Source organism: Zea mays, chromosome 6 (genome assembly GCF_902167145.1).
Source record: "Zea mays cultivar B73 chromosome 6, Zm-B73-REFERENCE-NAM-5.0, whole genome shotgun sequence".
In the NCBI taxonomy this organism is placed as follows: Eukaryota; Viridiplantae; Streptophyta; class Magnoliopsida; order Poales; family Poaceae; genus Zea; species Zea mays.
In genome coordinates this window covers 88,207,222-88,221,117 of record NC_050101.1, presented here as the reverse complement: position 1 = coordinate 88,221,117, position 13,896 = coordinate 88,207,222, and the positions used below count along the sequence as shown (strand labels likewise).

The 13,896-nt window shown below is 45.5% G+C and overlaps 1 pseudogene; it reads left to right on the top strand.

Moving 5' to 3' along the window:
- Nucleotides 1-11,361: 11,361 nt before the first annotated feature.
- Nucleotides 11,362-13,896, top strand: part of LOC103631160 (uncharacterized) — a 40,296-nt pseudogene continuing 37,761 nt past the window's right edge.

Sequence of the window (13,896 nt, the reverse complement as noted above, 5' to 3'; positions counted from 1 at the left end):
CCGCTCCAAGAAAGTTTGCTACAAGTGTGGTAAGCCCGGTCACTTTATTGCAAAATGTCCATTATCAAGTGACAGTGACAGGGATAACGACAAGAAGGGCAAGAGGAGAGAAAAGAAGAGGTACTACAAGAAGAAGGGCGGCGATGCCCATGTTTGTCGGGAGTGGGACTCCGACGAAAGCTCTAGCGACTCCTCCGACGACGAGGACGCCGCCAACATCGCCGTCACCAAGGGACTCCTCTTCCCCAACGTCGGCCACAAGTGCCTCATGGCAAAGGACGGCAAAAGGAAGAAGGTAAAATCAAGATCCTCCACTAAATATGAAACATCTAGTGATGATAATGCTAGTGATGAGGAAGATAATTTGCGTATCCTTTTTGCCAACCTTAACATGGAACAAAAAGAAAAATTAAATGAATTGATTAGTGCTATTCATGAAAAGGATGACCTTTTGGATTCTCAAGAGGATATCCTAATTAAGGAAAACAAGAAACATGTTAAGGTTAAAAATGCTTATGCTCTAGAAATTGAGAAATGTGAAAAATTATCTAGTGAGCTAAGCACTTGTCGTGAGATGATTGACAACCTTAGGAATGAAAATGCTAGTTTAAATGCTAAGGTTGATTCACATGTTTGTAATGTTTCAATTCCCAATCCTAGAGATAATAATGATGATTTGCTTGCTAGGATTGAAGAATTAAACATTTCTCTTGCTAGCCTTAGGAGTGAAAATGAGAAATTAATTACTAAGGCAAAAGATTTTGATGTTTGCAAAGTTACAATTTCCGATCTTAGAGATAAGAATGATATACTACATGCTAAGATTGTTGAACTTAATTCTTGCAAACCCTCTACATCTACCATTGAGCATGTCACTATTTGTACTAGATGTAGAGATATTGATGTTGATGCTATTCATGATCACATGATTTTAATTAAGCAACAAAATGATCATATAGCTAAACTAGATGCTAAAATTGCCGAGCACAACTTAGAAAATGAGAAATTTAAATTTGCTCGTAGCATGCTTTATAATGGGAGACGCCCTGGCATTAAGGATGGCATTGGCTTCCAAAGGGGAGACAATGTCAAAATTAGTGCCCCTCCTAAAAGATTGTCAAATTTTGTTAAGGGCAAGGCTCCCATGCCTCAGGATAACGAGGGTTACATTTTATACCCTGTCGGTTATCCCGAGGACAAAATTAGGAAAATTCATTCTAGGAAGTCTCACTCTGGTTCTAACCATGCTTTTATGTATAAGAGTGAGACATCTAGTTCTAGGCAACCAACCCGTGCTAAGTTGCCTAAGAAGAAAATTCCTATTGCATCAAATGATCATAATATTTCTTTTAAAACTTTTGATGCATCTTATGTTTTGACTAACAAATCCGGTAAGGTAGTTGCCAAATATGTTGGGGGCAAGCACAAGGGGTCAAAGACTTGTGTTTGGGTACCCAAAGTTCTTGTGTCTAATGCCAAAGGACCCAAAACCATTTGGGTACCTAAAGTCAAGAACTAAACTTGTTTTGTAGGTTTATGCATCCGGGGGCTCAAGTTGGATACTCGACAGCGGGTGCACAAACCACATGACAGGGGAGAAGAAGATGTTCTCCTCCTACGAGAAAAACCAAGATTCCCAACGAGCTATCACATTTGGGGATGGAAATCAAGGTTTGGTCAAAGGTCTTGGTAAAATTGCTATATCTCCTGACCATTCTATTTCCAATGTTTTTCTTGTAGATTCTTTAGATTACAATTTGCTTTCCGTTTCACAATTATGTCAAATGGGCTACAACTGTCTATTCACTGATGTAGGTGTCACTGTCTTTAGAAGAAGTGATGATTCAATAGCATTTAAGGGAGTGTTAGAGGGTCAGCTATACTTGGTAGATTTTGATAGAGCTGAACTCGACACTTGCTTAATTGCTAAGACTAACATGGGTTGGCTCTGGCACCGCCGACTAGCTCATGTTGGAATGAAGAATCTTCATAAGCTTCTAAAGGGAGAACACATTTTAGGATTAACAAATGTTCATTTTGAGAAAGACAGGATTTGTAGCGCATGCCAGGCAGGGAAGCAAGTTGGAGCCCATCATCCACACAAGAACATCATGACGACCGACAGGCCACTGGAGCTCCTACACATGGATCTATTCGACCCGATTGCTTACATAAGCATCGGCGGGAGTAAGTACTGTCTAGTTATTGTGGATGATTATTCTCGCTTCACTTGGGTATTCTTTTTACAGGAAAAATCTCAAACCCAAGAGACCTTAAAGGGATTCTTGAGACGGGCTCAAAATGAGTTCGGCTTAAGGATCAAGAAAATAAGAAGCGACAACGGGACGGAGTTCAAGAACTCTCAAATTGAAGGCTTTCTTGAGGAGGAGGGCATCAAGCATGAGTTCTCTTCTCCCTACACCCCTCAACAAAATGGTGTAGTGGAGAGGAAGAATCGAACTCTATTGGACATGGCAAGGACCATGCTTGATGAGTACAAGACTTCGGATCGGTTTTGGGCCGAGGCGGTCAACACCGCTTGCTACGCCATCAACCGGTTATATCTTCACCGAATCCTCAAGAAGACATCATATGAACTCCTAACCGGTAAAAAGCCCAATATTTCTTATTTTAGAGTCTTTGGTAGCAAATGTTTTATTCTTGTTAAAAGAGGTAGAAAATCTAAATTTGCTCCTAAGACTGTAGAAGGCTTTTTTCTTGGTTATGACTCAAACACAAGGGCATATAGAGTCTTTAACAAGTCCACTGGACTAGTTGAAGTCTCATGTGACGTTGTGTTTGATGAGACTAACGGCTCTCAAGTAGAGCAAGTTGATCTTGATGAGATAGGTGATGAGGAGGCTCCGTGCATCGCGCTAAGGAACATGTCCATCGGGGATGTGTGTCCTAAGGAATCCGAAGAGCCTCCAAAGGCACAAGATCAACCGTCCTCCTCCACGCAAGCATCTCCACCAACTCAAAATGAGGATGAGGCTCAAGTTGATGAAGGGCAAGATCAAAAAAATGAGCCACCTCAAGATGATGGCAATGATCAAGGGGGAGATGCAAATGATCAAGAAAAGGAGGATGAGCAAGAACCAAGGCCGCCACACCCAAGAGTCCACCAAGCAATCCAACGAGATCACCCCGTCGACACCATCCTCGGCGACATTCATAAAGGGGTAACTACTAGATCTTGTGTTGCACATTTTTGTGAACATTACTCTTTTGTTTCCTCTATTGAGCCACACAGGATAGAGGAAGCACTTCAAGATTCGGATTGGGTGGTGGCGATGCAAGAGGAGCTCAACAACTTCACTAGAAATGAGGTATGGCATTTAGTTCCACGTCCTAACCAAAATGTTGTAGGAACCAAATGGGTCTTCCGCAACAAGCAAGATAAGCATGGTGTGGTGACAAGGAACAAAGCCCGACTTGTGGCCAAGGGATACTCCCAAGTCGAAGGTTTGGATTTCGGTGAAACCTATGCACCCGTAGCTAGGCTTGAGTCAATTCGTATATTATTGGCCTATGCTACTTACCATGGCTTTAAGCTTTATCAAATGGACGTGAAAAGTGCCTTCCTCAATGGACCAATCAAGGAAGAGGTCTATGTTGAGCAACCTCCCGGCTTTGAAGACAGTGAGTATCCTAACCATGTTTATAGGCTCTCTAAGGCGCTTTACGGGCTCAAGCAAGCCCCAAGAGCATGGTATGAATGCCTTAGAGACTTCCTTATTGCTAATGGCTTCAAAGTCGGCAAAGCCGATCCTACTCTATTCACTAAAACTCTTGACAATGATTTGTTTGTATGCCAAATTTATGTTGATGATATCATATTTGGGTCTACTAACGAATCTACTTGTGAGGAATTTAGTAGGATCATGACACAGAAATTCGAGATGTCAATGATGGGGGAGTTGAAGTATTTTCTAGGATTCCAAGTCAAACAACTCCAAGAGGGCACCTTCATCAGCCAAACAAAGTACACTCAAGACATTCTAACCAAGTTTGGGATGAAGGATGCCAAGCCCATCAAGACACCCATGGGAACCAATGGGCATCTCGACCTCGACACGGGAGGTAAGTCCGTGGATCAAAAGGTATACCGGTCGATGATTGGTTCATTGCTTTATTTATGTGCATCTCGACCGGATATTATGCTTTCCGTTTGCATGTGTGCAAGATTCCAATCCGACCCTAAGGAATCCCACCTTACGGCCGTAAAACGAATCTTGAGATATTTGGCTTATACTCCTAAGTTTGGCCTTTGGTACCCTCGGGGATCCACTTTTGATTTAATTGGTTATTCGGATGCCGATTGGGCGGGGTGTAAGATTAATAGAAAGAGCACATCGGGGACTTGCCAGTTCTTGGGAAGATCCTTGGTGTCTTGGGCCTCAAAGAAGCAAAATTCGGTCGCTCTTTCAACCGCCGAAGCCGAGTACATTGCCGCAGGTCATTGTTGCGCGCAATTGCTTTGGATGAGGCAAACCCTGCGGGACTACAGTTACAAATTAACCAAAGTCCCTTTGCTATGTGATAATGAGAGTGCAATCAAAATGGCCGACAATCCCGTCGAGCACAGCCGCACTAAGCACATAGCTATTCGGTATCATTTTCTTAGGGATCACCAACAAAAGGGAGATATCGAGATTTCTTACATTAATACTAAAGATCAATTAGCCGATATTTTTACCAAGCCACTTGATGAACAAACTTTTACCAAACTTAGGCATGAGCTCAATATTCTTGATTCTAGAAATTTCTTTTGCTAGCTTGCACACATAGCTCATAAATATACCTTTGATCATGTCTCTTTCATATGCTATGACTAATGTGTTTTCAAGTCTACTTCAAATCAAGTCATAGATGCATTGAAAGGGAATTGGAGTCTTCGGCGAAGACAAAGGCTTCCACTCCGTAACTTATCCTTCACCATCACTCCGAGCCGCTCTCTATCCTTGGGGGAGAGAGCAAAGCAAAAGGACTCCTACTTTGGTATAATCTTCACTCATTTATTTATGCCCAAAGGAGGAGAAATGAATTCAAAGGGCTCTAATGACTCCGTTTTTGGCGATTCATGCCAAAGGGGGAGAGAGTATTAGCCCAAAGCAAAAGGACCGCACCACCACCTCTATTTGTATCAAAGTTGTCAATTTGGTATCTTATTATGTTTAAAAAGGGGGAGTAGTACTTCAAAAATAATATTTCAAAACCCTCTTGAACACTAAGAGGAGAATTTCATTTAGGGGGAGTTTTGTGTAGTCAAAGGAAAAGCATTTGAAACATGGGGAGAAAACTTCAAATCTTGAAAATGCTTTGCAAACTCTTATTCATTTACCTTTGACTATTTGCAAAAGAACTTTGAAAAGGATTTACAAAAGAATTTGCAAAAACAAAACATGTGGTGCAAGCGTGGTCCAAAATATTAAGAATGAAAGAAACAATCCACGCATATCTTATAAGTATTTTTATTGGCTAAAATTCCAAGCAACCTTTGCTCTTACATCATGCAAACTAGTTCAATTATGCACTTCTATATTTGCTTTGGTTTGTGTTGGCATCAATCACCAAAAAGGGGGAGATTGAAAGGGAATTAGGCTTACACCTAGTTCCTATATAATTTTGGTGGTTGAATTGTCCAACACAAATAATTGGACTAACTAGTGTTGCTCTAGAATATATGTTCTACAGGTGCCAAAGGTTCATCTACAACTATACTAAATCGACTGTCCGGAATACCGTAGATTATTCCGGACAGGAGAAGCTTTTTGGAAAAACAGGCCAAGCGCGGACCGTCCGGGCCCTTGCGGCGGACCGTCCGCACCACCAGGATGACCCTCGGACAGAACCAATGCAAAAATCTGAGTCTGCACTATGGACCGTCCGGAGGAAAAGAGCGGACCGTCTGTGACCTCGCGCGGACCGTCCGGCCTCTGGCGCGGGCCGTCCGGTAGGTGAGGAACCAAAAAGCCCGAAGGTGACGGGTTCGGAAAATGAATTATAGCGTCCGCGCGGACCGTCCGGGGTGCACGATCGGATCGTCTGCGCCTGACTTTATCTGACATCTGACGACGCATTAAATGCAATATAGCCGTTGATATAGCCGTTACTGCCGACCGTTGCATTTTCAGCCGTTGATCTACAGGCGCGGACCGTCCGGACCAGGCGGGCGGACCGTCCGCGGTCGGCAGAATGGAGCAACGGCTAGGAAGTGGTTGGGGGCTATAAATACCACCCCAACCACCTCCATTCACTTCATCCAAGCATTCCAACCTTCAACATTCAATATAAGAGCTAGCAATCCATTCCAAGACACATTCAAAGCCTCCATCTCTCCAAGTTTCACAATTGAGAAAAGAGATCCTTAGTGATTAGTGACTTGAGAGAGAAAGTGATCCGTGTGTTATTTGTCGCTCTTGTCGCTTGGCTTTTTGCAATCATGCTTTCTTTCTCATTCTTTCTTGCGATCAAACTCATTTGTAACTGAGGCAAGAGACACCAAATTTGTGGTGGTCCTTGTGGGAACTTTGTGTTCCAAGTGATTGAGAAGAGAAAGCTCACTCGATCCGTGGGATCGTTTGAGAGAGGGAAGGGTTGAAAGAGACCCGGCCTTTGTGGCCTCCTCAACAGGGAGTAGGTTTGAGAGAACCGAACCTCGGTAAAACAAATCCGTGTGTCACACTCTTCATTTACTTGCGATTTGTTTTCCACCCTCTCTCTCGGACTCAGTTTTCTATTTCTAACGCTAACCCGGCTTGTAGTTGTGTTTATATTTGTAAATTTCAGTTTCGCCCTATTCACCCCCCCCCTCTAGGCGACTATCAAGCAGCTCACTGGAGACACCATGTTTGGCGCCCTCCAAGGGCAACATGGCGCTTCCCCCCTCCTCCTCCTTGCGGAAAGGCGACGCAGGGGCGTATGTAAAAAAGTCGAGTCTGTCCTTGACCGTCCTGTCGCCCTGTGCGGAGGCTCGGGGGCTGCTCTCGCAAACCCAGCTCCGGCCAAACGTTGACAGCGTCAACATACCAGCCCGAGAACTTGGGACCCGACCGTGCACCCGGGCTACGGCCAGCTCGAATGAGGGAACAACCAGACCGGCCGAAGCATCGCGAAACGCATTAAGACCTCGAAGGAGTCAAACTACTCCTCCGAGGCCTCGGGGGCTACACCCGGCGGGTGCGCTCGCGCGCACCCACCGGAACAAAATGCAACCGAGAAAGGCCGGTCCCCTTGCAAAAAAGTGCGACAAAAGCCTCCAAGCGAGTATTAACACTCCCTTTGAGGCTCGGGGGCTACTGTCGGGGACCATAATTAGGGGTACCCCCAAGACTCCTAATCTCAGCCGGTAACACCCATCAGCACAAAGCTACAAAGGCCTGATGGGTGCGATTAAGTCAAGGCTCGGTCCACTCAAGGGACACGATCTCGCCTCGACCGAGCCCAGCCTCGGGCAAGGGCGGCCGACCCCGGAAGATACACGTCTCGCCCGAGGGCCCCCTCAAGCAACGGACACACCTTCGGCTCGCTCGAGGCCCAGTCTTCGCCAAGAAGCAACCTTGGCCCGATCGTCGCGCCGACCGACCGAATCGCAGGAGCATTTAATGCAAAAGTGGCCTGACACCTTTATCATGACGTGCGCCCTTCAGTCAACAGAGCCGAAGTGACCGCAGTCACCTCGCCACTCCTCTGACCGGCCTGACAAAAGGACAGCGCTGCCTGCGCCACTCGGCAGAGTGCGGCTGACAGCAGCCAAGTTCGGCCTCGAGCGCCATAGGAAGCTCCGCCTCGCCCGACCCAGGGCTCAGACTCGGGCTCAGCCCCGGAAGACGACGAACTACGCTTCGCCCGACCCCAGGGCTCGGACTCAGGCTCAGCCCCGAAAGACGACGAACTCCGCATCGCCCGACCCTAGGGCTCGGACTCAGGCTCAGCCCCGGAAGACGACGAACTCCGCTTCGCCCGACCCCAGGGCTCGGACTCGGGCTCAGCCCCGGAAGACGACGAACTCCGCTTCGCCCGACCCCAGGGCTCGGACTCAGCCCTGGCCTCAGCCGACGGTCTTCGCCTCACCCGACCCAGGGGCTCAGACTCGACCTTGGCCTTGGAAGACAGACTCGACCTCGACCTCGGAGGAGCCTCCACCTCGCCCAACCCAGGGCTCGGACCGACCACGTCACAGAAGGCGCCATCATTACCCTACCCCAAGCTAACTCAGGCTACGGGGAACAAGACCGGCGTCCCATCTGGCTCGCCCCGGTAAACGAGTAATGATGGCGCCCTGCATGCTCTATGACGACGGCGGCTCTCAGCCCCCTTACAGAAGCAAGGGGACGTCAGCAAGGACTCGACAGCCCCGACAGTTGTCCTTCCGCCAGGCTCCAGCGCTCCTCCGACGGCCACGACACCACACGAACCGGGTGCCAAAACCTCTCCGGCTGCCACGATGGCATGTACTTAGGGCACTAGCTCTCCTCCGCTAGACACGTTAGCACACTGCTACACCCCCATTGTACACCGGGATCCTCTCCTTATGCCTATAAAAGGAAGGTCCAGGGCCCTCTTACAGAGGGTTGGTCGCGCGGAGAAGGACGGGACGGCGCTCGCGTAAGCTGCTCGCTCCCTCCCGCGTGGACGCTTGTAACCCCCTACTGCAAGCGCACCCTACCTGGGCGCGGGACAAACACGAAGGCCGCGGATTTCCACTTTATGCCTGTCTCCCTCCGGCTTCTTCCCCCCTTCGCGCTCCGTCTCGCGTCGACCCATCTGGGCTGGGGCACGCGGCGACAATTTACTCGTCGGTCCAGGGACCCCCCGGGTTCGAAACGCCGACAGCATGCATCAACAATTATCAAACTAAGGCCATGGAGAGATTCATGATGCAGCATGCATTAGTTAAGCGGTGTCCAGTATCGCCTTGCATCATGCACGAGCAGTGGTTAATTCCGATCCAACTACAAGACAAATGAGCTAATGAACCAAATGCCTCGAACAACAGCCATCCACTATGTATCTGTCGTCCATGCTTTGCATCGAAAGGCCATCAACCATCTCTATCTCGTTCCCAACTAGCCTAGCTCTCGTGAAACAGTACACACTCAGCTTCGAATGGAGCTACAATAAAATGCTCGCCAAGGACCCGCCGCAAGAGCGTGATGGCCTTGTAGCTCCTCACTCCTGAGGAAGCACTTCTCCTAGCCCATAGCAATGACTTGTGACGCTTCGTCTCTCTTCTTCGCCACGACGCTCATCATGCTCATCGGTGACGACATCACTATGTGCCATGTCGTGTGGTATCTTGCTCATGCCCCGCCCCCCATCGCTCCTATCGCTGTCTCGGGCATTCCTGTCATGTCGAAGCCGCCGATCTTGCCCGTGGCCACCCTTCCACTGATGCTCGCCATACCGACAATTTCCGCGATGAGCGATGTGCCACCGATCCATGTGGTGCCGAACACCACCGCGCTGCCACCTATGCTGGCTTTAAGACCCATGAACATGACACGAACTCGGTGGGCAGGCCTGTGATGATGCCCGTGGAATCAGTGAGCCAAAAAATCAGACATACGTACGTGCGTACCTTGTAGGACATAGGCGAGTCAGAGTAGCTAGAGAGCTCAGGCCACCGGCTGCGAGCAGATCCACCACCGCTATCACTTGAGGGGTCTCGATATGACTTTTTGTAGCTAGGTTGGTGGGCAGATTAGGATGAGTAAAACGGCTCCACCCCGCATCTGCTAAAACTGCTTTCCCAGCGTTTCTATGCATGGAAGACGTGACGTGTGTGGGTCTGCTGAAACCGCTTTCCCCGTCCCCTACATAGCGGCATGCATGGGTTGTTGGGCTCCTGTCGCAGTGCATTTTGTGCGGACCCACTTGCCATGCATGTCGTTGCTATGAACGGAAGACATGGGGTGCGTGGGTTTGTGTCATTGTGTGGATGACTGAGACGCTCGCGCTACGTGCGGGGTGTAGATTCGCTAAGGACAGGGAGTGGATAAACGAATTGGATTAGATACGATCGATGTGAAGAGAATATGTGTCTTGTGGGCCATTTCAAACAATATAAAGGGTTACTTGTAAAAGTATGATGTGGGACGATCGTCGAAACGAGTACTTTAAGGGTGTGTTTGGTTGTGGGTCGGGATGGGATGGGACAGGACGATCCCGCAAATTACGTTGTTTGGTTTGGAGTTAGGGTTGAGGAAGGACTGACCTGAGGGGAATATTCTCGTTAGATGTTGTCTCTCGTCATCCCTCACATTTGGTCGGATAGCGCGGGATGAAACTATCATGGGACCTGCCTCATCCTTAGATCTATCGCGAGGCAAACCTCATTGCGGTGCCCGACCGCCTCTTCAATCCGGTGTCCGTCGTTCCTTGGTGTCGGCGAGCTCCTCAACCAAGGCACGGTGAGTCTCCTTTTCTCTTCTCTTCCCCTTTCCTTTCCCCACTGCGAGCTGCTCAATCTAGACGCGTCGCTTCCTTGGAGCCATTTCAGCGGCATCTTTTTGGATCCACCAGATCCAGCTCACGTGTAGGGAGCTCCTTCTCTCGTTCGGCGAGAACACCCCATTGGATTAGATCTGCTCGCGTGTTTGATTGGTCTTGTGTTTTGTGTCCAAGCAACTTTATTGGGTTTGGTTGCTACTTGCTCCCGTTGAATTTCCAAGACATGATGCAAACATGGGTATGGACAGGGTTAGGGGCGGTAACTCTTGTTAGTCTATGATGCTTTTTTCTATTCATTTCTAATAGCTTAATTACTTTGGTACTGTAGATTGTTCTTGTGAATTGACCTCCAAGTTATTTTTAACACAATGGTCATCAACCAGCACACCGGTCATCGTCTAGTGGTGTACATTAGTGATTTATCTATGTATATGCAGTCAAGTAAATGAGTGCACAAACACTGCTGTCATTCCCATCACAGCTCTCGGCATATACATGAGCTCATGTTTTAACACAGAAGCTCATGTTTTTCCATTAGTTTCCGTTATACAGGAGTATTAAAAAAGGAGGCACGTCGTTAGTCTCTTCTTGGAAAACACCGTATTTGCCATTGTTTTCATTAGACATATGTCGTATTACCAAAATTTATAAAACTACATCTACATTATTGTTGTTTGCTTTTGATTATTTCCAAAATGTATAAAACTGCATCTACATTGTATTTACCATTTCTTTCATTAGACATATGTTGTATTACCAAAATGTAGAAATGTATTTACCATTGATTGTACACCTATATATCAATTCTACATGATTGTTGTTTGTTTGAGATTATTTCCCCAAATATTGATATGATTCCAAAGTCATCATGACATGCCATATGTTTTTTTATTTGATGCTTACATGTAGATGGATAAGAAGACCAAGGTTATAGTTTGTGTTGCTGCTGCACATAAGTTACTGTCAATGATGGCTATGATTATTCATTCTAGAAAAAGAAAACAAAATACAAGGAGGACAGGGATTACCTATGCACCAATGCATGAAAGGGATAGAATTAGAATTGAATATCTCAACACAAAGATTTGGAGGGATGACACAACATGTATAAACATGATTAGAATGAAAAGGGTATGTTTCTTTCACCTGACTAAACATTTTAGAGAGCGTGATTTACTTCAGGACACTATCCATATGTGTGTTGAACAACAAGTGGCCATGTTTCTAAATACAGTTGGGCATAACCTTAGAAATAGGTTGATTGGCACGAATTTTGGTAGATCTAGGGAAACAGTTAGTCGATGTTTCAATAAAGTTCTTCGTGCAATTGGTGAGCTACGGGGGGAACTAATTAGGCCACCTTCATTGGACACTCCAACCAAAATAGCAGGGAACTACAGATGGGATCCGTACTTTAAGGTGTGAAACTCATCACTATTTTGTTTTTAGGTCTATATTCATGTTGCACATATGACCCCTAATGTTTCATGCTTGTATGGCCCTTAAACTAGGATTGTATTGGAGCTATTGATGGTACACATGTAAGAGCCACTTTTCCTAGAGATATGGAGCATGCCTTTCGTGGTAGGAAGTCCTATGCGACTCAAAATGTAATGGCGGCTGTAGATTTTGATCTACGCTTCACTTATGTGTTGGCTGGTTGGGAGGGAACAACTCATGATGCTAATGTATTATGAGATGCTTTAGAACGTGTGAATGGCCTTCGCGTTCCACAAGGTAATAGTTTCACTTATGTGCTTGTAAATGACAATATTTATGGAATTATGACCATAATATATTATTATTATTATTATATTTTAGGTAAATTCTACCTTGTTGATGCGGGATATGGAGCAAAACCGGGATTCTTGCCTTCTTTCCGAGGTGTGAGGTACCATTTAAACGAATGGGTCAATAATCCCGTAAAAATGAGAAAGAGTTGTTTAATCTAAGGCACTCATCTCTTCGTGTCACAGTTGAGCGTGCATTCAGGTCATTGAAGAGAAGATTCAAGATTTTAGATGATGCATCTCCTTTCTTCCCTTTTCCAACACAAGTTGATATTGTTGTTGCTTGTTGTATCATTCATAATTGGGTCATACAAGATGGGAGTGATGATTTTATTATACAAGATTCTAATTGGCCTAGTCATAGCCATGCTACATCTTTAGTTGGCCAAGCAAGTGAGCATGCTGCTATGGTTGCTTTGAGGCAAGGAATTGTAGACCAGATGTGGACAGACCATCAGAACTACAATGAAAACTAGTACCTTGTAATATTTGTAAGAACTATTTGTAAGTAAACTATGTTATTGCAAGGATGTATTGGCTACTGTCTTTTATCTGTAAGAACTATTTGTAAGGATGTTATGTTATTGTAACGACATATTGGTTGCTGATTTTAATGTTGCTATGTCATTGTAAGGAAGTATTGTTTGCTAATTTTAATGTCGCTATGTTATTGTAAGGAAGTATTGTTTGCTGATTTTTATGATCTTGATACTTGTAGGGAAGAAATGGAAGCTGAAGGACAAGGCTTCACTAATGGGCATGCTACCTAGACATCAGCAATGTCCTCTTTCATGTTGTCCTACCTGTCCAATGTGGTGTCAAGTGGCGAAAGGACATCATTTGGTTTTAAGAAAGTTCACTACAATAGTTGTGCAAAAGCTATCAATGAAAAGTTCCAAATCGCCCTCAATGGCGAGCAGATTAAAATTCATCTGAAAACTTGGTCCAGAAGGTTTGCCAAGATAAATAGGATAAGCAAAGTGAGTGGTACAGGCTGGGATGAAGATAGTTTTACTATTACTATGGATGAAGAGCACTATAATGGCTATGTTAAGGTATTATTTCTTCTACATGCAATATGTGTTCAATCTGCAATATGTGTATAATCTTCTATTTAGTTTTCTATAATCTGATTCCTGTATTAGTTGGTATATACCTGTAGTAGTACACATATTGCAGATTTCTATTGATCTGTTTGTCCAAATGTAGGATCACAAGAATGATGCTGATTGTTTAAATAAGCCTCTTGAACACTTTGCTGAGATGCAAACAATATTTGGAAACACCATGGCCACAGGTAAGTTTGCAAAGGATTCTAGTGCAGCTTTAGGCAAAGATGATGAAGTTGATAATGAAGAGGTGATGGCACATGCTTTCACTAAAAGGATGTCCACTTGTGATGATAATTCCACAACATCTTCTACAAGCAAGACCAAGAAGAAGGCAAAAAACATGATAGTGAAGAGGAGGGGTTGATTGCTGCATTCAAAAGTGTCGGGGATACCTTATCCAATGCTATTGAGAAGGTTGCCACAAGGGACACTGATGTGCCAGATGATCTTTTTGACAGTTTGATAAACCTTCCAGGTGTGTGTGTTGTGTTCTTAACTTCAGATGTTGTAACATGTTTTCTATTGATCTGTTTGTCCAA